The sequence below is a fragment of the Trichosurus vulpecula genome, chromosome 9 (assembly GCF_011100635.1).
Source record: "Trichosurus vulpecula isolate mTriVul1 chromosome 9, mTriVul1.pri, whole genome shotgun sequence".
NCBI classification, from domain to species: Eukaryota; Metazoa; Chordata; class Mammalia; order Diprotodontia; family Phalangeridae; genus Trichosurus; species Trichosurus vulpecula.
The window spans coordinates 185011664-185034838 of NC_050581.1; the positions used below are offsets into that span (position 1 = coordinate 185011664).

At 40.8% G+C, this 23175-nt stretch overlaps 1 protein-coding gene across 1 annotated transcript in view; it reads left to right on the top strand.

Annotated features, from left to right (window-relative positions):
* CFAP20DC (CFAP20 domain containing) overlaps positions 1-23175 on the top strand; it is a 230109-nt gene that overhangs the window by 175567 nt on the left and 31367 nt on the right. The window lies entirely within an intron of this gene.

Genomic DNA, 23175 nt, shown 5'->3' on the forward strand with positions numbered 1-23175 from the left:
AAGTCCTGAATTGGCACCAAAGTGGGATGGGGCACAGGTTCTGGGCTTCCCCACCCCCTAGCTAGCAGGGAGCCTTTGCGCTGATTCAATCAGTCCTGTCTTTGGAGTTTAGTTTCTTTTTATATAAATGAAGAGACTTAAAGATGCTCTCAGAGGCCTCCTTCCCAACCTCTGCTGCTGTGCTAGCTGAGGCATCACAATAAAGAAATAAGACTGAGCATCCAAATAGGACACAAAATAAGGCTCGTTACTTCATAATCAGACTTCATATTTTCATTTGTGGAGGTGATCTGTTCAGAATTTTCTGTGTTTAAATTATTCTGAGTTTAAACTGAAAATACATAAATACATAAAAATTAAATGTAAGATAGTCTACAAGATTGGGAAGGGGAGGGGAGGTAATCATAAGTTTGCCTGAAAGAGATCGAATAGTTTCAGTGGACAGCAAGCTCCCTCAGACAGCAGCGTGCCTTGGCCCCCCAAAATTTTTGTGCCCTCTGAAGCCATGTGAAGAAAGGCACATCTTCTGGGAATAGGCAGGTTCCATGATGTTACTGTACTCCGCCCTGGTCAGCCCCTGCCTGAGGACTGTGCTCTGTCCTGGGCACCACCTTTTGGAAAGGGCCCAGAAGAGGGCAGCCAGGATGGTGAAGGGCCTCATCAGCTAAATAGATTGTATGCTTTATATCACTCAGTAAATGTTTAATCACCCAGGAAAGGTCATTTACATTTTCATTTTTTGAAATTAAAAGCCAAATTTCTTCAGAAAGAAAAAAAAAAGCGGTCAACTTAATTTGCCAGTATGTTATCCACCAGTTTTCCTAGAAAATTGTTTTACAGTCAATCAGAGAATCAGTAAATTACCTATCAGGCTGTTGTGCCATAAATTTAGCAGCCTTTGTGATTTGCCAAGAAGGCATTATTGGGCCATAAATATAAAAGGTGATAAAATTATGAGGTCAGCATGTATCATCATATAAAAATTGGAGAAATCGTATCTTGTTAAAAAAAATTTATAACTTATAATTGAAAGCCGTGCCTCATCTCTTGACATTATTTATTTTATATTTTACCAACTATATCCCAGGCTGTTATACCCCAGAGTAAAGAGCATACTTTGAAGGATACAGAAAATTAAAATGGAAAAATAGAAGAATTCTGAAGGAGCCGTGAAAGTAGGAGCCCATCATTCCACCCTCTTAACTCAGTTGCTTTTCCAGGATGAGTCTAGGACTCAGTCTTGAAAGGTCAGCATCTTAGGCCTCAGGAGGAAGAAATGTGAGTCTCTGCATGAGACTTATGCCATTTTTACTTCCTCGAATTTGATATTTGGTTATAATGGAAGCAGTGGAAATGACTGTACCTTTCCTGTGAGGGAGAAGAAGCTATCATTGAGGAAACAAAGGCCCGTATAAGTGGCCTTTGTCGCTCACGACTTATGTATGTTTTTCACATAATCTACAGAGTTGGTGACTGAAGAAGCTCCATTTGTCTCTGAATTCTGAGATGAAAACAATTCGGATGTCTTAAGCACATTCAGTGAGATGTTTTCTCTTATCAAAGTAAAAAATATCATCAGGAAAATGAATGATGGGAAGAGAAGACAGGTTTGCTTACATGTTGTCTCCCCTCAGAATGTAAGCTTGTTGGGGGCAGCATTGAGTATGGTGTTAGCAAACATTACTCAGCCTTCTTATCTCTTATCTTAGGAAACTCACCTTGTCGAGTAAATCGTGTATCTAAAAGTAATGAAAGCTTATTTATTTAAAAGCTGTCTAATTCAGACCTTGGCTTTTGCCCTTCCTCCACAAGGGCCTGGCACAAAGGCAGCACTTCATAAATGCTTGTTGATTGATCGGTCACCTGCAAGCGCTAGCAGCAGGCAGACAACCAGAGTGTTGAATTAGTATCCTTGTCATCGGGTCAGGAGAAGTGGAGGGAGGCCTCCAGCACATTTGACAAATGTTGCTCCCCCACGGCACTTGGGAGTGGACCTGGACATCATCAGTCTCTGAGCTGCCATCTCTGCTGTTTGAGGGGACTCCCAGATCAGTGAGATCCCACATCCACTTGAGTATTGGAGAACATTAACGGAATCCATCAAATAGGCATCTAGGTAGGGGCCACAGTACAGAGGGCATGGGGCCTGGAGTTAGGAAGACCTGAGTTCAGATCCAGCCTGAAACACTTATTAGACACATCACTCAACAGCTGTCTGCCTCAGTTTCCTCATCTGTAAAATTGGGATAATAATAGCACCTGCCTCAGAGAGTTGTTGTGAGGATCAAATGATTTAGAGTCTTATAAAGCATTTAGCACAGTGCCTGGCACGTCGTAGCTGCTCTGTAAATGTTAGCTTGCTTTTATCTATTTCTTCATTCATTCGTTCATTCAGTTATTTATTTGTTTCTCATTTATTACCCTGTGCTATATGATTAGGGTTATTAAGCCGAAAGCAGGAATCAGGTGATACAGGCGAGAAAAGAATACAAGGAAGTAGAAGAATGGAGAAGGCTGACCCAGAGGAATTTATCTTTAAAAATTACTAAGTAATTCAAATTTATTTAGCACTTTTCCTACAAATGTAGGTCTTAGAGCAGGGAAGTTGAATACCCATCTTGTTAGAGCCAGGTGTAGCTCTTCCAACAACGTGGCCCTAGGGAGTAAAGCAGGATCTCAAGCCCTCGGTGTCCATACTGTCAGGTTACAAACAGCACTGTCTCTTAGAACAGCAGTGGCCTCAACGAGGTCCAGAAATGCCCCCTGGTAACCCCAGACATTTAGAGAGAGTGGGTCAGGGAAGCAATGCTGCCATCCTCCATGCAGAGAAATGCTGCCTCCCCTAGACTCAGATGTTCTGCCAAACCAAGCAAAATGGATGCCATTTTCGGGTTAACTGAGATTATTTTCAAATGCTTTCTCCTGGTATTCTAGGTTTTGCTCTGCTCTCAGAGCAGGCACATTTATTTATATGTTCATTTAGAGTCCTCCAAACAGTTGAGGATATTTTTGCTTAGTCTTTGATTTTATGAAATAAGCCATGATTACCTTCAGGGCGGCAGCTCCTAGAGATGGAGCCCATAATCAGGGCCTTCTTTCAGAGTGTGATGACACTTGCTATTCTTGCTTCAGCTTAGATAAATTGGGAGTAAGAGTAGTGAGAGGCTTGGTTAGTTTCTGGGGGGAAATATCTAAATAGTTTAACAGAAATAAGAATTTTGTAAAATAATTCTAAAATAGCCAAGCAGAAGTAGGTAGCACAGCCTTTAAAAAAATGCATCTCTTATCTCTGAGCTGAAAATGTCACTGTTGGTTGTGTTAGGGCTGGAATTCTTGGTAGCTCCGTCCCACGTTTGTGTGCTGTAAACTTACTTCTGTCTGTAATTGGCCGATAAAGTCCTCCAGTCTTTGACAGATGATTAATACACACTGACCCTCCTTCACCCCGGCTCAGCGCAGGCTGACTGAAGCAAGCTCTCTTTCCCTCGGCCCCTGCATGTATTACACTGGACTGATCTTACTGTCATCATTTTTCTCTTCTCCGCAGGCTTGAGGATTTCCAAATAGAGTAAATTTTATGTCTTTTCTTTCTATCGGTTGATATTTTTTTCTAAAAATGTATCAATGAAAATTATTTTAAAACCATTATTAAATTTTATATGCGTTTCATGTTTTAAGGTTATCAAAATTAACGCTCATTAATAATTATATAATTTTAATTCATTTTAACCTATCAAAATTTTATGAATAACATTAGCTAACATTTCTATAGCAATTTTTGGCTTACAAAGCACTATCTCGTTTGATCCCTACAACATCCCCAGGAAGTAGGTGCTATCACTAGCCTCATTTTACAAATGAAGAAAGGCTGAGAAAGGTAAAAGGACTTGACCAGGATGGCACAGCTAATAAAGGCCCAAGGCAGGATTCAAATAGGTCTTCCTGACTCCCAACTCTGTTACTCCATCTACCGTGCCACCTTCCTGCCTTTTAAGAGCATATTATTTACATAATTCTTTCAGAACATAGTACAATAAGGAGTTTTCATTAAGTCATCAGAACAGATGGTTTTCTGAAACTATATTACATAGGTTCTCTGTTTTCTGAATCTGAATTACAGAAGGTAAAATGCCCAGTGCTTAAAGGCAGGGCCTTAGTTCAGTTTCTTTGTTTTCCCAAGATCTAGCCTGGTGGTCTTGCCCACAATGGGTGTTTAACAATTGCTGGTCAAATTGGATTGGATTAGACTAGGCTGGATCAGATTGGATGGGATGGGATCTGACTGGATGGGACGAGATTGGATTGGACTAGATTAGATCAGATTGATTGGGTTGGATCAGACTGCTTTGGACTGGATGGTTTGACAGGTGCCAAATCTTAAGAAGTCAAAAATCTTCACCCCAAACCTGAGCTTGGGGTCCTGCAGCAGTTACGTGGAATTCAATTTTGGGGGGGGTCCTTTGAAGAAGTTTTTTACCTAAGCTTCTGAACAGATGCAACCAGTGATGTAGTTTTGATTACAATGTGCATATATTTCGATTTAAGTGATTCTTATTTGGGGAAGATTTTTATGGAGCGGCTTTTTTTTTCTTTACTGCCACAACAATAGCTATGATGTAATTGAGCCAAACTCAGCCACACTGCGTCATCAGTCATTAAAGTGAATTTTGTGGAACGGAGAGGTTTGTTTTGAGTTTGCATTTTTACATGTGATTTGAATCAAGACATGCCTACAATCATGGAGGACACTGAGGGGGACCAGTTGAAGCTAAAGTCAACAGGTTGGGGCAGGCCACCAAAAAGCTATTTTCTTCTTTTAGAGCATAAGTGTGCAGGAATGAAGCACATTTTTTCAATCTTTACTTCTGTATATCACCTTTTTTCTATACCATGCCCATCATTTCCCTTCTACGAGATAGTCTGCAAGCTGATGGAGAAGCCTTAGAATGATTTCAGGCCTTTTCAAGGCTCTGAGAAGTTACTCGTAATTCTTGGGAAATCCCTTTTCTCAAAGTGATTTCTTATTGATTTGACTTCATCTGGAGGCTCTGAAAAACTTGCCTTTTTCCTGAAAAGGTTTCATTCTGATGGATTTTAATCTTATTTTCTTGCTTGCCTTTGGTGGTAGGCACAATATTCTCAGGCATTAGTTACCCAGGGAATAGTTTTCTCTTGTCTGGTGAAATCCCAGTCTGACCTACTATATCCAGTCCAAGCCCATGTTCCACCTTTATTCCATACTGTCTGTGGGCTGTGTAATTTGCTATTATCATACACTAGTGACTACTTTAAAAACAATCAGTGAAGGTGTTAGTGCAAATCAGCAGCCATGAATCACCTGCTGTGCTATGTGATAGGCACCAGGAATACAAGAACAAAACAGTCCACACTGTCAGGAAGCAGGAAGAGCCCAGAGGAGTAATTACAAAGTATGTAGGAAAATAAGGCAGTAGTTTTAGAGGGAAAGAAGCCAAGCAGGTCAGGGAAAAGACAGGCAAAGACCTTCTGTAGGAGGATCTTCTGTCTGGCCCCAGAACAGAGCTGTGAAGGAAGCCAGAGAATGCTGTGAGAAGCAGGCGTGGAGGGACCTCTGGGGGAGGCATGGAGCTTGACGGCTTCTAGTCCAGACTGAATTCCCAGCCGTGGTTTTCACTTTATTGTGTTGTGGCCCCTTGGGCAGTCTGGCAAGTCCTAATAAACTCCTTCACAGAATCATGCTGATTATTGCGTAAAGAAAAGTGCAGAGAATTACAAAGGAAACCAATTCTATTGAAGTATAATTACTAACAATATTTTTTAAAATTCCTGAACCCCAGATTAAGAACCTCGGTCTTCAACTAAATCAACAGTTCAAAGAAAAATATAAATGTAAATTCCTAATTGCTGATTCAGCCATTTTTATAAAAAGTTTACCTTTTTTCCCCATACCTCTATCCAGCTTGGGGTGCAAACAACAAATTATGTCAGCTAGGGTGGGGGGAGACACTTCATCCTTGACACATTCAGGGCCTGTATACCCTGGCTCCAATGTTTCTGGCAAACATGGCCACTCAGAAAGACAAGTTCAAGGGACCCATTAAGAACCCTCAACAATATTTACCTGCCCATCTGTCTACATTTTATAATCCAGAAAAAAGATCTGATGAGCATCAGATGTCAGAGTGCCACATGCTTTCAAGAGATCTCTCACCAGCACCATTCAGTCATTCAGATGTTTAAAATGTCCTGAAGAAGCTAAGAAAAACCAGCCACTGGCACGGAGGTGCCTTCACCCAGGTTCCATGAGAGTAACCTTGAAATATTTAGAAATAGGATGGCAAATTCATTATGTGAGGCAGCTAATGATTACATTGGAGAGAGCATTGGGCCTGGAGTCTGCAAGACATGAAATCAAATGCAGCCTCAGACACTTATGAGCTATGTGACCCTATCACACAAGTCACTTAACCTTGTTTGCTTCAGTTTTCTCATCTGTTAAAATTAGCACCTTTCTTCCAAGGTTGTTGTAAGCATAAAATGAGATATCTACAAAATGTCTTGTAAACCTTAAAATGCTTTATAAACTGTCTTTATCTATCTATCTGTTATTCTTATGGTGCCTTTTAAAACAAAAATGTTCATGATTCATTATGACAAATTATTAGAATATGTTAGAATAACAGATTACTCTCTCCTAGAAAAGCATGTTTGCTATTCTAAGATTACGATCATGTGGGCTGTAAAAGCATGAGTCCCCGTGCTTCTTACCTGCCCTTGGTATCCTGGTATGTTCATTAATATAGCTGATCAGCTGTTCCATTTTGATGGGGCACTCCCTCAGTAATGTAGATTGGAAGCCACCCCTGCCCTCTCCTTCTGGGTGATTCTTGTCCTCCCATCAGCCGTCCCCAGGAAACCTTCCTCTAGAAGGACCTTCCTCTAGACCCATTGATATCACTCATAGAACACAGCATGTATAGACTGTCTTTTGGTTCTCCCTTGCTCTCACCACTTGGTGAGCCCTCCTTTGTTTCTGACCATAAATTTCTCAGTGCTCCCTGCAACCCTCTAAAGATTGCAAAGGTCAGGAGTTGCTTCATTGGTGGAGGGTTTTTCCATTCCAGGAGTACCACTAAATACTGCTACATCATAGCATCACAGATCAAGAGCTGGAACTTACTTCAGAAGTCATTGAATCCAGTGGCTTCATTTTGCAAATGAGACAGCTGAGCCACAGAGAGAGAAAAGGACCTAAGAAAGGATCTGATTCCAAGTCTACCATGTCACATTACAGTGGTATGCTGGTAAACTTTTAACAATTGCCTCTTTGAAAAAGAAATATTACACACAACACACTTTTAAATTAACATTTTCTCCATCATTTTAAGTGATCAGCAAAACAATAACTCAAGCCATAGTTTGTAGCATTTGCTTATATCCGAGGTGTACATGCTCACACTGAAAATTTAACCATCAGTGCTGATGTAAGATGGTTCTAGTATCCCCCAACTTCTCCAAGAAAAGGATGTGATCATCCCCACCACTACCCCGCAAAGAATTCAGATTCTCTCATTGACTTTGACAAAGGGTTGGAGGGGAGAGATTCAAAGCTTTAATAATTCACAGTCTTTTCCCATGTGGATGGAGTTCCCAGTCTAATAGTCTCCCTTGATATTTAAACAAGCATCTGTCAGAATACTTAGGACTTAAAATCTATACAGTTTGGAAAAGAAGGGATTGCTCCCCCTCAGACATGTACTTGTTCACTTAATGTAGCCCCCTCCTGCTAACTGATGATATAGTCACCTATTCAGGAAATTGTTTTTGAAGCCATTAATTTTCATTGTAGGAATGTTTATCCTTCAAGTTTCCATCTCTGTATTATGGTTTTTTTCCCAACATCATTTTAAAATTCAACAAACATTAAGTCCCTACCACATGCAAAGCACTATGGCAGGCTCTAGGGATACAGAAGCCAAGAAGAACCAGTCTCTGCCCCTGAGGAACTTATATTCTACTTGGCAGATATAACCCATAGACACATGAGTAGCTAAGAGCCAGAAAGTGCCCAAGGAGGAAGGAGCTGAGCTGCACTTTGAAAGAAGCCAGGGATTGGGGGAGTGGAAGGTAGGGAGTGCCAGGAGCCACGTACTTGTACAAAGGCCTGAGGGTTGGAACCCAGATGCGGTGCTCAGGAAACAGCTGTCCACGTAAATGCAGTGGCATATGGGACAGGAAGGCTTCAAAAATAAGACTGGAGTCCGAACCAGATTTGGAGTTTTTCTTTTAGGGATGATAGGGACCATTGTAGATTTTTAAATGGAGAAGGGGATCAAATCTACATTTGAAGAATATCAGTTTGAAGGCTAAGCTAAATCTTTTCAGAGTGATATTCTGTAACCCATTTCTAATGAAAGAAGGAAAGGCAAACAACTTTTAAAAGATTTAATTATATTAACCATAATGTTATCCCTCTAATGATTGTTCCCTGTCATTCATTTAAAAAAAAATAAACTCCTCTCTTACCCATCCATTAAGACAAACCCGCTAGAATCTGCAGCTTAAGGCAATGGAACGTTGTTGGGCATTGCATGTGTAAAGAAAATAGATGGCGCTGAGATAAGTCTAGTTAGAAATTAACTTTAGGTATTTTGTGAAAGATTGTTACCAAAATAAACGGCCTCATAGCATTTGACAGGCTTGAGGTTAAAAAAAAAAAACACCCAGCAAGCTAATGGACATTTTCCTAAGTACATGAGCATTTGGACCAGAAGAAGAGGAAAGCTCAGTGATAGTTTATAACCTATAAGCATCATTATCCTTTATTTGATGGAGATTGAATGTGAATAAGCTGGAATTTTGCAGAAGAGCACCCTGCCTTTCTCAAAGTCCTTAATGCTATTTATTTGCCAAACTAATAGACTTATAAACAGATGAATCAAAGCAATTAAGGTAGGGAAGGGCTTAATATTTTCTGTTAAATTAGGTAATAAAACACTTTCAAGTTTTTTTCCATTGGCACCATTTGTATCATCTCAATAGTGGGCCACAAAAACCTACAATCTGGGCGTCTCATCAGCCCCATGATGAAAAGAAAGTCAAGCCTAAAAGGAAATTACCACATAGCTATCATTAGAAAAGAATTGTCTGCCAAGTGAAATCTTATCTTACCCCCTTTTAGTGCAATTCGTCTTTATACAGCTTAATGAAATGATATCTTCTTCTTCTTCACTGCTAGAGGCTGAGAAAAATCTATTCATTAACCATAGACGTTGGCAGAAAATTCTATTATGTTTAGTGTTTGGACTCCAGGACTGGTGTATTCTCTCCATATTTTATCATTGCCCTTTTTTTGACCTCTTTAACGAGGCTTGCTAAAACCTGAAATTGCCTTACTTTGCAAAGTACAATTAATTTACATTAGAAGTGCAGGGGGAAAAAAGTTTTATTTTTATTGCTAGAATAATGAAAGGAATGGGAACAAGCAAGAACCCGAGTGACATTCTATAAATTTGCTTGATATTTTCCAAATCTCAATGCTGGCAAAAAGAAAGTTGCACCAAGGCATACAGTAAATGAAGATATTATGTATTAGGGATGGAATGAATCTGTCACTTTGACGGATTGCGTGGCAAAGAACAGATTAACAGATTACTCATAGTCAGAATGCAGCTCAGTGTGAAAAATGGGCAGGAAATGATAAGTGTTGGTTTGTGCTGATTTAATGATATTTTTAAACTACAATAACACTCTCAGAGTGTAATGTAATAAAGCACTTGCCTTGCATTTTTTAATAATCAACATATTGCCAGTTTGACCTTAAAATAATTTTGATATCCTTCTTAAAATACTTAGCTTTCAAATCAGTAAACAGCACTGTCTGAAATACCAGAAACAATGACATTACAGAAATCTTTAGAAAGCTTTATAGTGAGGGTCTTTTCTAAAGCTAGCATTGACAATACAGATTTTAATTCATGGGTTTTGCATAATAATGTCACATCTATTTCTTCAGGATTACATTTTTTCAACAGAAATTGTGACCTTCCATTTAGGATTTACATAAAACCAAAACCATTTTCTCAGTGAAAATCCTCTGTAAATGCTGCTGAATTATCTTCACATTTCCAGCATTCTTTTTATATTTGGAAATATTGTTATATATCTAAGAATGGTTCATATATTTGGATTGGTGTCATTAGAAACCATGGACTATTTGAGAGTTGAATGACTGCATTATATATTGGGAGGAATGGTGGGTGAGGTAATTCTGGATTCCCATTCGCATCGAAGACCCTGGATTTTGGGGATAGAAATAAGATGAACTTAAACGTTCTCTAGAAAACCTTGGTTTTTCCGTGTATGTGGTATTGTTGTTGTCATTTTTTTTTTTACTAATGGACATCAAAGCAAAGCCTGTTATATTTTTCGTATAAATTAAAAATTGTAATTTGTATAAAACAGTTTCAGTTACATGAAGTGACATGGACACTTATGGCATTGCCAAGTGTCCAAAATAAAATCTCTGTTGCATATAAACCATCTAATTATACGACCAAGTTCATAGAAAGATTTTAATCTGAGGCTTGGGTCATTTTGTATTGACTTATCCTCTCACTCAACTTCTGATAGTTTTACATACTAGGATACAGTGAACCTTATGTGCAAAGTGCTTCTCCCTTTCGAAGCACTTTGATAGACACTGAACACAAGTAAGTGAATGCAATCCATTGCAAGTTATCTGGCCCCTACAGTGCTCCTAGCACAAAGCACACTTACATTTCAGGTGGTCATGTTTTGCATCCAAGTGAAATTTAGCAAAAAAGCTCAGCAGGTTTTGTTTGTTCCTGTCTCCCTCAGTACATTCATATGCAGGTCTTTGGGTAAAGAAAAAGGCTTTAAGATAAAGATACAAGATCACAAAGCATCACCCTTACATGGGACTAAAGGTACCACCTAATCCAATCAAAACCTGAACAAATATCCCTCTAATTCCATTGCTAACAAGTAGCCATCTTCCCTTGAAGCCCTCCCATGAAGGGGAACACACCACCTGCCAAGGCAGCCGGTTGCCCTTTTGGACAGTTCTGGTTTCCCCCCTAAACTCTCCTTTCTTTTCAACTTCCCTATTACTTTCCTTTGATTGTCCAGGTCCCCACCATCCCTCCTAATCCCCCACCCCACCCCCAGCATCTCCTTCTCACACTACCACCCCGCTCCAATCTGTTGCCAAGGCCTCTTGGTTCTACCTTGCAACACCTCTTGTAAATGTCCTTTCCTCTGACACCGTCACCAGCCTGGTGCAGAACCTCATCACCCAAGGCCTAGACTATCACAATGGCCTTAGTTCCTTTGCACTCCGGTCCATCCTCTACTCAGCCATCACATGATGTGACTACACGGTCCTCTCCAATAAACTCCAGTGGCTCCCTATCCTCTCTAGGTTCAAACAGAAAATCCTCTTTCCCAACTTTCCAGACTTTCTATACCCTAGTCTCCTCCACATATTCCATGATCCAGGGATACTGGTCTCCTTGTTCTTTCTCCAAGGACAAGAGCCTCCATCTTCTGGCTATTCCCCATACTTGGAATGCTCTCCCCCTCCTCTCCATGTCCTGCCTTCCTTCCAGTCTCAGCTATAATTCTACTTTCTACAAGAAACCCTTTAATACTAGTGCATCTTATTTGTACAGTTGTTTGCATGTTGTCTCCCCCATTCAGTTGTAAGCTCCTTAAGGACAGGGACTATCTTTTATCTTTTTTGTATCCCTAGTACTTAGCTTAGTGCCTGGTACAGCATGGGCATTTAATGAATTCTTGCTGATTTGATTTCAGTCTAATCATTAGAAAGATTTCCCTTACATCAAGCCCAAATTGCCCTCTAAGACTTTTATCCATTTGTTGCTAGTTTTTTCCTTTATGATCAAGCAGGATCAATTTAGTTCTTCTAGTTGGTGGCCCCTCAAATACTAGATATGTAGACAGAGATGGCTTAGCCCCCTACGTCTTCTCTTCTCTGTTATAAATAATGCTACTTCCTTCAGCCACTTCTAATATGGTATGGCTCACCCTCCACTGGACTCACTCCAGTTTGTCATTGTTTGCCAATGTTTATCCTGAAACATGGCCTTTATGACTGAACAATACTGCCTGACTAAGGCAAAGCCATCAACCCCCTTATTCTGGACTCTACAGCACCTTCAAGCCGCCCTTCCTAGGCTTCCTAATGCCATGTACCCCCTAAGTGCATGCACACCCTGTATTACCCTCCCAGGAGAGAGGAGAGACGCTTGTGGGCCACAGTACTCTTAACATTGTCAAATAGGGACATTGCTGGCTTTCCTGTGTCACAGGGGAGGATGGGAAACTGTTACGATAGGGAGACAAAAGGTGTCAGTCAAAATGTTGACCAGAGTGGCAGCTAGGTGGTGCAGTGAGTAGAGCACTGGCCCTGGAGTCAGGAGGACCTGAGTTCAAATCCAGCCTCAGACACCTGACACACTTACTCGCTGTGTGACCTTGGGCAAGTCACCTCACCCCAATTAGCCTGCCTTCGCCCCTCAAAAAAAAAAAAAACAAATGTACACCACAAGAGGACAATGGACAGCTCTCCATGCTCCTCTACCAAATCTCCCTACTTAGAATGCCAGGTACCCCTTAAGGGCAGGCATGGTCTTTGTCCTCCTCTCTGTAGGTTTTCAGGTAGCAGGCACTTAATAGGGAAAGCTGTGTTAAACTTGAAGTAGGAATCAAATTACCATCAGGGTGCTATCCAATTAAAATCTAATTACCCACCTTGTTTCTTTCTGCTGAATCTCACATACCAACATGTGCTTCTCTGGCTAATTTGCTCTCGGTTTTGTCAGACTTATGGTCAGAAATTTTGAAACAAGCAGTAAAATTTTTGATGAATTTTCTTTCTTTGTCTTTGGCTGATGAGTTACCATTAGCGCCCTGAGTTATGTTTTGTTATCCTTGTTGGGGAAAAGCATTTTTTTTTAATTTCATAGTATCATAGATCTCAATTGAGAAGGAACCCCAGTTGTTCTAAAGGAGGCTGAGGGATTCTGTGAGATGGAGGTGAGGAGGCCATCCAGGCAGAGGGGACTGACAGCCTGGGCAAAGTCAAGGAGATGAGACTGAGGGAAGACCATGTATGGGGAATAGAAATGGATCTGGAGCATGAGTGTTTGGGAGGGAAAGTTAGGTGAGATGGGTCCAGAAAGAGAAATTGGAGCTAGATTAGGAAGAACTATGCCAGAGGGGTTGGGAGCCACCAGAGCTTCTGGAGGAGGGCAGGGATTGGATCAGACCTGGCCTTGCAGAATAGCAATTCAGCAGCTGTGATTGAACAAGTTATGCGAGTGGAGGTATGGTCTGCTAAAAAGCTGTGTCTCCTGGGCTTAAGGAATAGACAGGTAGCCAAAAGCAGCTGAGCACTGAGTCAGGAACAGCTGATCTGAGCCTGGACTCGATTCATTCCTAGTTGTGTGACCTTGGGCAAGTGAGTTAACTTCTACCTCAGTTTCCTCAGCTGTAAAGTGGGGATAATGATAGCACTTCTCTCTCTCAGAACTGTCTGTGGTGAAAATGAAGTGAGATAACATTTGCCAACCTTAAAGCGCCGTATACAAGCCTGCCTGTCCCCTTCTCACATTACATCACAAGTGCCGCCTGCTTCTCTCCTGCAGATCCCCTCTTCATATCTGGAGCCTTTTTCCTACCGTTGCTATCAGCTAGTCTAGCCATCACTTCCATGAACTGAGGGGGGTCTACCTGGGATACACTGTTGCAGATACTCTCACTTTTTTCAGTCCTTTCAGTCATATCTGACTCTCCATGACCCCATTTAGGGTTTTCTTGGCAAAGATACTGGAGAGATTTACCATTTCCTTTTCCAATTCATTTTACAGATGGGTAAACTGAGGCAAACAGGGTGAAGTGACTTGCCCAGGGTCACACAGCTAATAAGTGTCTGAGGCCACATTTGAACTCAGGACAATGAGTTTTCATTGCTCCATCTGCTGTGCCATCTAGCTACCTGTGTGACATCCTCACACTAGCATTCTAATTAGAACTTGAGGTTTGATTTTTTTTTTCCACAAATTAATCCATGTTTGATATTTGCTCTGCCTTATAGCTAGTAAATGCTTCCGTTCTTGTCCTCCAGCACGTGTCACAGTGGTAGGAGGGACCTGCGTGGCGCTTCATGTGTTCAACAAGTACTTTGGTCATGTGTAGACCTTGCTAATTGAAGAAGGTAAATGGTTCCTGCTTGCTCAGAGTTACCTAGGTTTCTGTGTTTTTTGTAGTAAATTTATTTTAAATACCTGGAAGTGTCTCCTGCACATGAAACTGCTTCCATTGCCTCGTAGTGATACAGTCAGCCTTCGTTCAGTTCAGTAGCTTTCAGTTTGAGTAGCTGGAAAAGGGAAAGAAACTACCTGCTCTCCAGACTATTTTTTAATTTTCTTTTATATATATATTTTATTATTTATTTAATATTTTTAGTTTTTGGCATTGATTTCCACAAGATTTTGAATTACTAATTTTCTCCCCATTTCTGCCCTCCCCTGCTCTCCAAGGCGACATATATTCTGATTGCCCCATTCCCCAGTCAGCCCTCCTTTCTGTCACCCCACTCCCCCCATCCCCTTTTCCCTTGCTTTCTTGTAGGGCAAGATAGATTTCTATGCCCCATTGCCTGTATATCTTAATTCCCAGTTGCATGCAAAAACAACTTCTTTTTTGAACATCTAAGTTTAAAACTTTGAATTCCAAATTCTCTCCCCTCTTCCCTCCCATCCACCCTCCCTAAGAAGGCAAGCAATTCAACATAGGTCACACGTGTATCATTATGCAAAACCCTTCCCTAATACTCATGTTGTGAAAGACTAACTATGTTTTGCTGCTTCCTGTCCTGTCCCCCTTTATTCAGTTTTCTCCCATGACCCTGTCCCTTTTTGAAAGTGTTTGCTTTTGATTACCTCCCCCCCCATCTGCCCTCCCTTCTGTGATCCCCCTTTTTTATCCCCTTCCTCCTTCTTTCCTCTGTGTATGTTATTCCCTCCTGGGGTCAAATCTGATGAGAGCAGGGTTCACTCATTCCCCCTCACCTGCCCCCTCTTCCCTTCCAACAAACTGCTTTTTCTTGCCACTTTTATGCAAGATAATCCACCCCATTCTATCTCTCCCTTTCTCCCTCTCTCAATATATTCCTCTCTCATCCCTTAATTTGATTATATTTCTTTAGATATCATCCCTTCATAGTCAAGTCACCCTGTGCCCTCTGTCTACATATGTACATATATATATATATGTATATATATATATACACACACACACATATATGTATATATATATGTGTGTGCATGTGTGCATATATATATACACATATATGTATGTGTGTGTGTGTGTATATATGTATATTCCCTTCAGCTACCCTAATACTGAGGTCTCATGAATTACACACATCATCTTTCCATGTAGGAATGTAAACAAAACAGTTCATTAAGATTTCTCTTTCTTGTTTACCTTTTCATGCTTCTCTTAATTCTTGTGTTTGAAAGTCAAATTTTCTATTCAGTTCTGGTCTTTTCACTGAGAAGACTTGAAAGTCCTCTATTTTATTGAAAATCCATATTTTGCCTTGGAGCATGATACTCAGTTTTTCTGGGTAGGTGATTCTTGGTTTTAATCCTAGCTCCATTGACCTCCGGAATATCATATTCCAAGCCCTTTGATCCCTTAATGGAGAAGCTGCTAGATCTTGTGTTATCCTGATTGTGTTTCCACAATACTCAAATTGATTCTTTGTGGCTGCTTGCAGTATTTTCTCCTTGATCTGGGAGCTCTGGAATTTGGCGACAACATTCCTAGGAGTTTTCTTTTTGGAATCTTTTTCAGGAGGCGATCTGTGGATTCTTTCCATTTCTATTTTACCCTCTGGCTCTAGAATATCAGGGAAGTTCTCCTTGATAATTTCTTGAAAGATGATATCTAGGCTCTTTTTTTGATCATGGCTTTCAGGTAGTCCAGTAATTTTTAATTTCTCTCGGATCTATTTTCCGGATTAGTGGTTTTTCCAATGAGATATTTCACATTGTCTTCCACTTTTTCATTCCTTTGGTTCTGTTTTATAATATCTTGATTTCCCATAAAGTCACTAGCTTCCACTTGCTCCAATCTAATTTTTAAGGTAGTATTTTCTTCAGTGGTCTTTTGGACCTCCTTTTCCATTTGGCTAATTCTGCCTTTCAAGGCATTCTTCTCCCCATTGGCATTTTGGAACTCTTTTACCATTTGAGTTAGTCTATTTTTTAAGGTGTTATTTTCTTCAGTATTTTTTGGGGTCCCCTTTAGCCAGTCATCGACTTGTTTTTCATGGTTTCCTCACATCACTCTCATTTCTCTTCCCAATTTTTCCTCTACTTCACTTACTTTTCCAAATCCTTTTTGAGCTCTTCCATGGCCTGAAACCAGTTCATGTTTTTCTTGGAGGCTTTTGATGTAGGCTCTTGGACTTTGTTGACTTCTTCTGGCTGTATGTTTTGGTCTTCTTTGTCACCAAAACAAAGATTCCAAAGTCTGAGTCTGAATCTGAGACCGTTTTCGCTGCCTGGCCATATTCCCAGCCAACTACTTGACCTTTGAGCGTTTTGTTGGGGTATGACTGCTTGTAGAGTACAGAGTACTTTGTCCCAAGCTTGAGGGGCTGTGCTGCTGTTTTCAGAGCTATTTCTACACAGCCAGCTCTGCCACACCAGTGCTCCTTCTCCCCCAAGAACTGTCAACCCGGATTGTGGCCTAGATCCAGGCAGGGCAAAGCAGGCTTTGCACTCCTGCTCTGATCCACCACTTAATTCCTCCCACCAGGTGGGCCTGGGGCCGGAGGCAACTGCAGCTGTAGCTCTGGAAGCAGCCTCAGAGCTGTACCACCTCTGCCACCTCCGGGGCAGTGGACGACCACCAACTCCTTTCACTCTGTCCCTGCAGCTTTTCCCACGAACCTTCTCTCTCGTCTTTGGCATTTGTGGGTTGAGAAGTCTGGTAACTGCCACAACTCAATGATTCAGGGCCCTATGGCCTGTTCCTCCTGGCTCCTGGTCTGGTTGGTCCTGGCGTGGCCCATGCTGGGCTCTGCTCCCAGCTCTGTGTGGCAGACCTGTCCCAGCGACCATGCAGAGTGTCCTGGGCAGGAACCCTGCATCCCTCTGCTACTTCATGGGTTCTGCAGCTCTAGAATTTGTTCAGAGCCATTTTTATAGGTGTTTGGAGTGACCTGGGGGAGAGCTTAAGTAAGTTCCTGCTTTCTAGCTGCCATCTTGGCACCCTGCTCTCCAGATTCTTGAAGTCTGATTTCCATCTGTAACGCTCTACTGAAACCAGTGTCTCCATGTTGCGTTGTTGGAAAGCCTATGTCTCCACTTCCTAGAATATAACACAAACACTCTTTAGCAGAGCATTTAAGGCCCTTCCCACGCTGTCTCCAACTTACCTCTCTGGCCTCATTTCATTCTCCTCCACTTCGTAAGCCTCCTTCCTAGCCCAGTGGGACAAATACCATTCCTGACCCTGCCCCCTTTCAAACCATCCTCCAAGCCTGAAATGCACTCCTTGCTCATCTCTACTATTGAAGCCCTTCTCTGTCTTCAAGCAGCCTCTTCAGTGTGTCATCTCCCTCTGCCCCCAACCCAGTTCCCCAGGCTTAGAATATCAAGGGCAGAAACTTTCCTTTCTAACTTTGTAACCTCAGAACCAGCTCAGAGTGGGTGCTTAATAAATGCCTGTTGGATCGAACGACTCCAACGAGGTCTCCCTTCTAATGTTTCCTTCATGAACTAGCAGGAGGATTCCTGGGCTTGTCATTCTGATGTTGCCACTTCTTAACCATTTAGGTGAGTCCTTTACCTGCTCCAGCTTCCTCATTTGTCGAGTAGAGCTCTGCCTTCCGCCTTCAGAGCTTGTGATGAGATCATGTGATAGAAAATATATTAAAATACCTGGAAAACCAAAAAGGGTTTAGTTAACAGTAGCAGCAGCAGCAGCAGTAGTAGTATCATCATCATCATCATTATTATTCTCTACACCCAGCTCACTAAATGCTTCAGTGCTAAAAACTGTAGTTAAATGATATGCAAGAAATACAAAATATTACATATGTGTGGGTGTATTATGTATTTTTGTTCATTGATATGGCCTCTTGATGCGCATCTCTCAGTTTACTTTACATATGCTTGCATGTATTTGCATATTGCTCTGTGTGGATACATTCTAGAGTGTAAGCTTCCTGTGGAACGTGCTCCACAAGCAAGTTACACAGCAGCCAGAAAAACGCGGTGAATCAATGTGATTTAAGGAAGAAGAGGAGGAAGAGGCCCCTGGCAGTGGTGGCTGTGGTGATCTGTGACTTGGCAAAGTTAAGGTCCTTCCCAGCTTGTTCATTAGAACAGCAATTATGAACCTTTCGTATGTCATGAACCCCTTTGGAAGTCTTGAAGAGCCTGTAGACCCATTCTCCAAATAATGTGGTTTTTTTAATATATAAAATAAAATACATAGGATTACAAAGAAAATCAGTCATGTTGAAATTGATAATGTTACCAAAATATTTTTTTAAAACCAAATTCACAGACCCCAGGTTAAGTACTGTCTATGTTAGAAAGACTTGATCCTTAATGAAATTCTGAAATTACATTCTAGTACGTTCAAATAATACTTTATCCTCATATCTAGTTTTAAAAAAACTGCCCAACATTCAACAGTATCGCTGTGTCACAATATTTTTCATTAACTGAAACATCATAATTAGTATCACATCATGCAACAGCTGAGAAATAAGATGAGCCCAACTCAGGATCTTGTCAACTTTTTCCAGGGCTTTGTTTTCTTTTGCATCCAGGCCAATATTGGGTAAAATTAAATTGTCATTCAAACAGCAGCACCTTTCTTTTCTCATAACACTTTGATTTTTCTATTGAATTAGGTGTGTGGGGGGGCATTGCATGTAGAAAACAAAATCAAATCAGTCCATAAATTTGGTGTTTTTTTGTAGTCTGTCAGGGTTGATGGTGAAATTGCTATCCCTGATTCTTTCTCCAAAACCATACATTTAAATCAAAGCATTCAGTTAAGCCCAGCCTGCCCTTTCTTTTCCATGTAACTACCTCACAGTCGCATTGCTCTTTAAAAAATAAAAAGTTTGGGTGTCATTTACTTTTTATTCTAGCTGTAAGGTAATGAGCTATATTTAAAGTTAGAAAAAATCATTGACGTTTCCAGTTCCTGATGTGACATGGCTTATATCAGGTGGCTTGCCAAAAATTACCATCAGTGCTGTGATCCTTAAAATATACAACTGTAGAATTACTTCAGACTGGGTCTTTTTTTCTGTCATTCACAGAGTTATTCCTACCCATTTAATCATCAGAATGATTACCATCCAGTGTTATAATTATGCCTCAGTCTTTTGGTTTATTTGAATGCTTAGGGAGAAGACAGGCGGCGTGCAGGGCAAGGTGGAAAAGATCTTGGGAGATAGAGGGCCCAGAGTAAAGACCCAGCTGTTCTTTCGACTTAGACCAAGGGTGACCTGAGGCAAGTCACTTCTCTGCGGCCTCAGTTTCTTCATCTGTAAAACGCCAGTTGGGAGGGTTGTACTCTGTGACATCTGAGGTTCTTTACAACTCTAGATTTATAAAACTCTAAATATTACAGGACCTATATCTTTCACATGTGGCCACTTCTTGCTGGATCTTAGGAAATTTGCCATAAAGACCTCAATGTTCCATCCAGACTGACAGGAGAAGGACCTTGGTGTCTTTCTAGTCCAAGCTATGTTCTTAAACAAGAAATCTCCCCTACATCATAGCCAAAAAATGTCTTTGTTGGAAGATCTGGTGAGAGGGAGCCCTCCAACCTGATCTAATCCAGCCATTGATTTAGGTGAGAAATGCAAAGATAAAACAAAAACCAGTGCCTGTCCTCGAGAATACAACAGTGTTCTGGAGACATGGAATGGGAAAGCAGCTTATGTGCATGCTAATTTGAAGAGGAAAGAGAAGGGGAGTGAGCACCCTCCTAATCAAATCCAGCATCCATTTATTCTGCACCTGTTAGGTGTTAGTAGCTGGAGGATAGAAAGATAAATCAAAAGCATTTCAGCCTTCAAGGAGGAGATTGAATTCTACTAGAGAGATAAAACACATAAACAAATATATACATATGTGTGTGTATACACACACAGATATACATAATTGTATATATTTAATTATAACATGTATATGTATGCATATTGTAATTAGTGGGAGAGGGGGTAAGCACTAAGGGCTTTGGAAAGGCTTCTGCAGAGGAACTGAGGGATTCCAGAAAGTGCAGGTGAAGAGGGAGAGGGAAGTCTAGTATGTGAGGGGCAAGGAGGAAAGGGGGAAGGCAGCCCAAAGGCCTGGGAGCAGAAGAAGGAGTGCTGACTTCAAAGAATAGCTCCTACGTCAGTTTGGCTGGGACATAGAGTATATAGTCAATATCTAATCAAGTGTAATGATGCAGAGTTGCCTTAAAGAATGCCATGTCAGGATTAGAATTTTCCCATTTTATCATCATTAATTTCATCTTTATGAAGAATTCTAAAGCCTTTTGTTGTCTGTTGCTAATTTCAAAAGGACTAAGTCCTACTGGAAATCGAGGGATTTTGAAATGATTTTATGGACCTTGAGACACAGCCAGACACCCAAGTGAAAGCCTGCCAACCTCTAAGGCAAAGAGTCTGTGATGAAAAGAATGACTTCATTCATTGTTTCTGGTTAAGCCCCAGTGATCCAAAGACAAAGATGAAATGGTCCCTGCCCTCAAGGAGCTGACTTTGTGGGGAGGAAGGAAGCTAAGCCAATATGAAATCTATGAGGGTAAATCATAAGGAATATGGTCAAGAAAAGGCACCTTGCAACCATGGGCATCACTGACCACAGCTTAGCAGCTAAATGGGGACAGGCACCAGCAAGAAGCCTGCTTGGCATGGCCTTCTGTATTGCCTTCTGGTCAGCAGCCTGAATTTTCACATGAACCACAATGTGGTTCTCTGTGGGTCACATTCACCTCCCCCACCTCCTCAGACTGGCCGAAAGAAATGGAGTCTTTCTCATTTTGTATGTGGCTTTAATTGCTTCGTCGTTTCAGAAGAATTCTGTAGCCAACTCTGTTACCGAATGGAACCATGTAGCCAGTAGCATTCCTTGGACCACTCTTTAGCAGGAGAGCTTTCTGGGTCACTGCTGTCAGTGCGTGCCCCTCCTTGAAAGTGCTCTAAGGCTGCTTCCCATGTGTTTTGACAAAAAGCCATTTACCCTGATGAAAATGCTAGGGAAAAGAATGAAAAGAAGATGGAAGCATTCATTTCTTTGTAATCCACCTTAAGAAACAGTTACGAAAGAGAACAGTAACATTAAATTAGCCTACCTTGGAATAATCAGGGAAAATAGCTAGTTTCCAGTTGCTTTAGACAGTGGCCAGCACAATGTCAGTCTTCTATTTAACATTCAACTCTGTTAATCTAGAAGGCCTTAGATTGTCTCTTTGCATGTTGATTGGATTGATTAGAGCCCCAGGCCTTGATAGCAAAAAAAAAAAAAAAAGTGTCTGTAATTAATCAGACAATGCTTGATTAGTTTTTCTGTTTTGAGGAGATAAACTGACTGCTTCTTCAAGAAATTTCACCCCATATAATTCTCCTTAAGGGAAAAATAAAGGGTAAAGGAGACTTACTCTGAATACCCCATGGGGCTCTTTTGTGTTCTAGCAAGTTTAAAAAAGTTTTAAAAATATTTCAAAAAACAGCTTTCAGTTTAAATTTCCTCATATACACATGAATGTGCTCCTTTTGTGACCCTCCTCAGAGTCAGCATGGCACCCTAGAGTGTGGGGTTTGGGTTTGAATCCCAAGCTCTACCATTTACTGCCTATGGGACCTTGAGCAAGATACCCTCTGAACATCTGTAAAATAAAAGGTTTGACTAGATGGCCTCCCAGCTCTAAATCTTAGGATCCTATATCTCAGGTATACTTTTAGGCATCTCACTGTCTATTGTAAAATGTGTCCAACTTTTCCCACATTAGCCTTCCTCTTCAGGGTAGACCATCCAGCTGTCAAAACTTGGCATTGTAGATTTCAGCCTAGATACCATTTTGTTTTCAAATCCAGGCTGGGGATATATAAATCATATGGAAGGAAAACCATCACCTTCTTTGCAGCCATGCCATGTCATTACCTCCAGAGAATGCTTTGATTTTTTTGAGTTTTCCAAGCACACTTGCATTTAATTTCTTTTTGAAAAAATATTTTTTTAAATTTATTTATTTTTAAGTTTTCAGCATTCACTTTTATAAGATTTTGAGTTCTAAATTTTCCCCCTCCCTCCTCTCCAAGACAGCCTGCAATCTCATATATAGGCTATACATGTATGATTATATTACACATATTTCCACATTAGTTATGTTAAAAAATATTTTTTCCAATTCCAAGTGAAAATAATTTTTAACACTTGTTTTTTGAAATTTTGAGTTCTAAATTCTCTCTTTCCCCTCCACCCTCATTGAGAAGACAAGCAATTTGATATTGGTAATACATGTGCAGCCATGCAAAACATATTTCCATATTAGTCATGTTCTGAAAGAAAACATACAGAACACACAGAGACACACAAACAGAGTATCGATCTGCCTCCAGTTTCCATCAGTTCTTTCTCCAAAGGTAGATAGCATTTTTTATCATAAGTCCTTTTGAATTTTCTTAGATCTTTGTATTACTGAGAATAGCTAAGTCATTCACAATTGACCATCATACCATATTGCTGTTACTGCATACATTGTTATCCTGGTTCTGCTTGCTTCGTGCTGCATTAATTCATGTCATTCTTCCAGATTTTTCTGATACCATCCTGTCCATCATTTTTTTATAGCACAGTAGTGTTCCATCACAATCATATACCACAACTTGTTCAGCCATTCCCCAATTAATGGACATCCCCTCAATTTCCAATTCTTTTCCACCACAAAAAGAGCTGCTATAGTATTTTTTGTGCATATAGGTCCTTTTTAAATAAAATATCATGGGGCAGCTAGGTGACGCAGAGAGTAGAGAACCAACCCAGGAGTCAGGAGGACCTGAGTTCAAATCCAGCCTCAGACACTTGACACTTGACC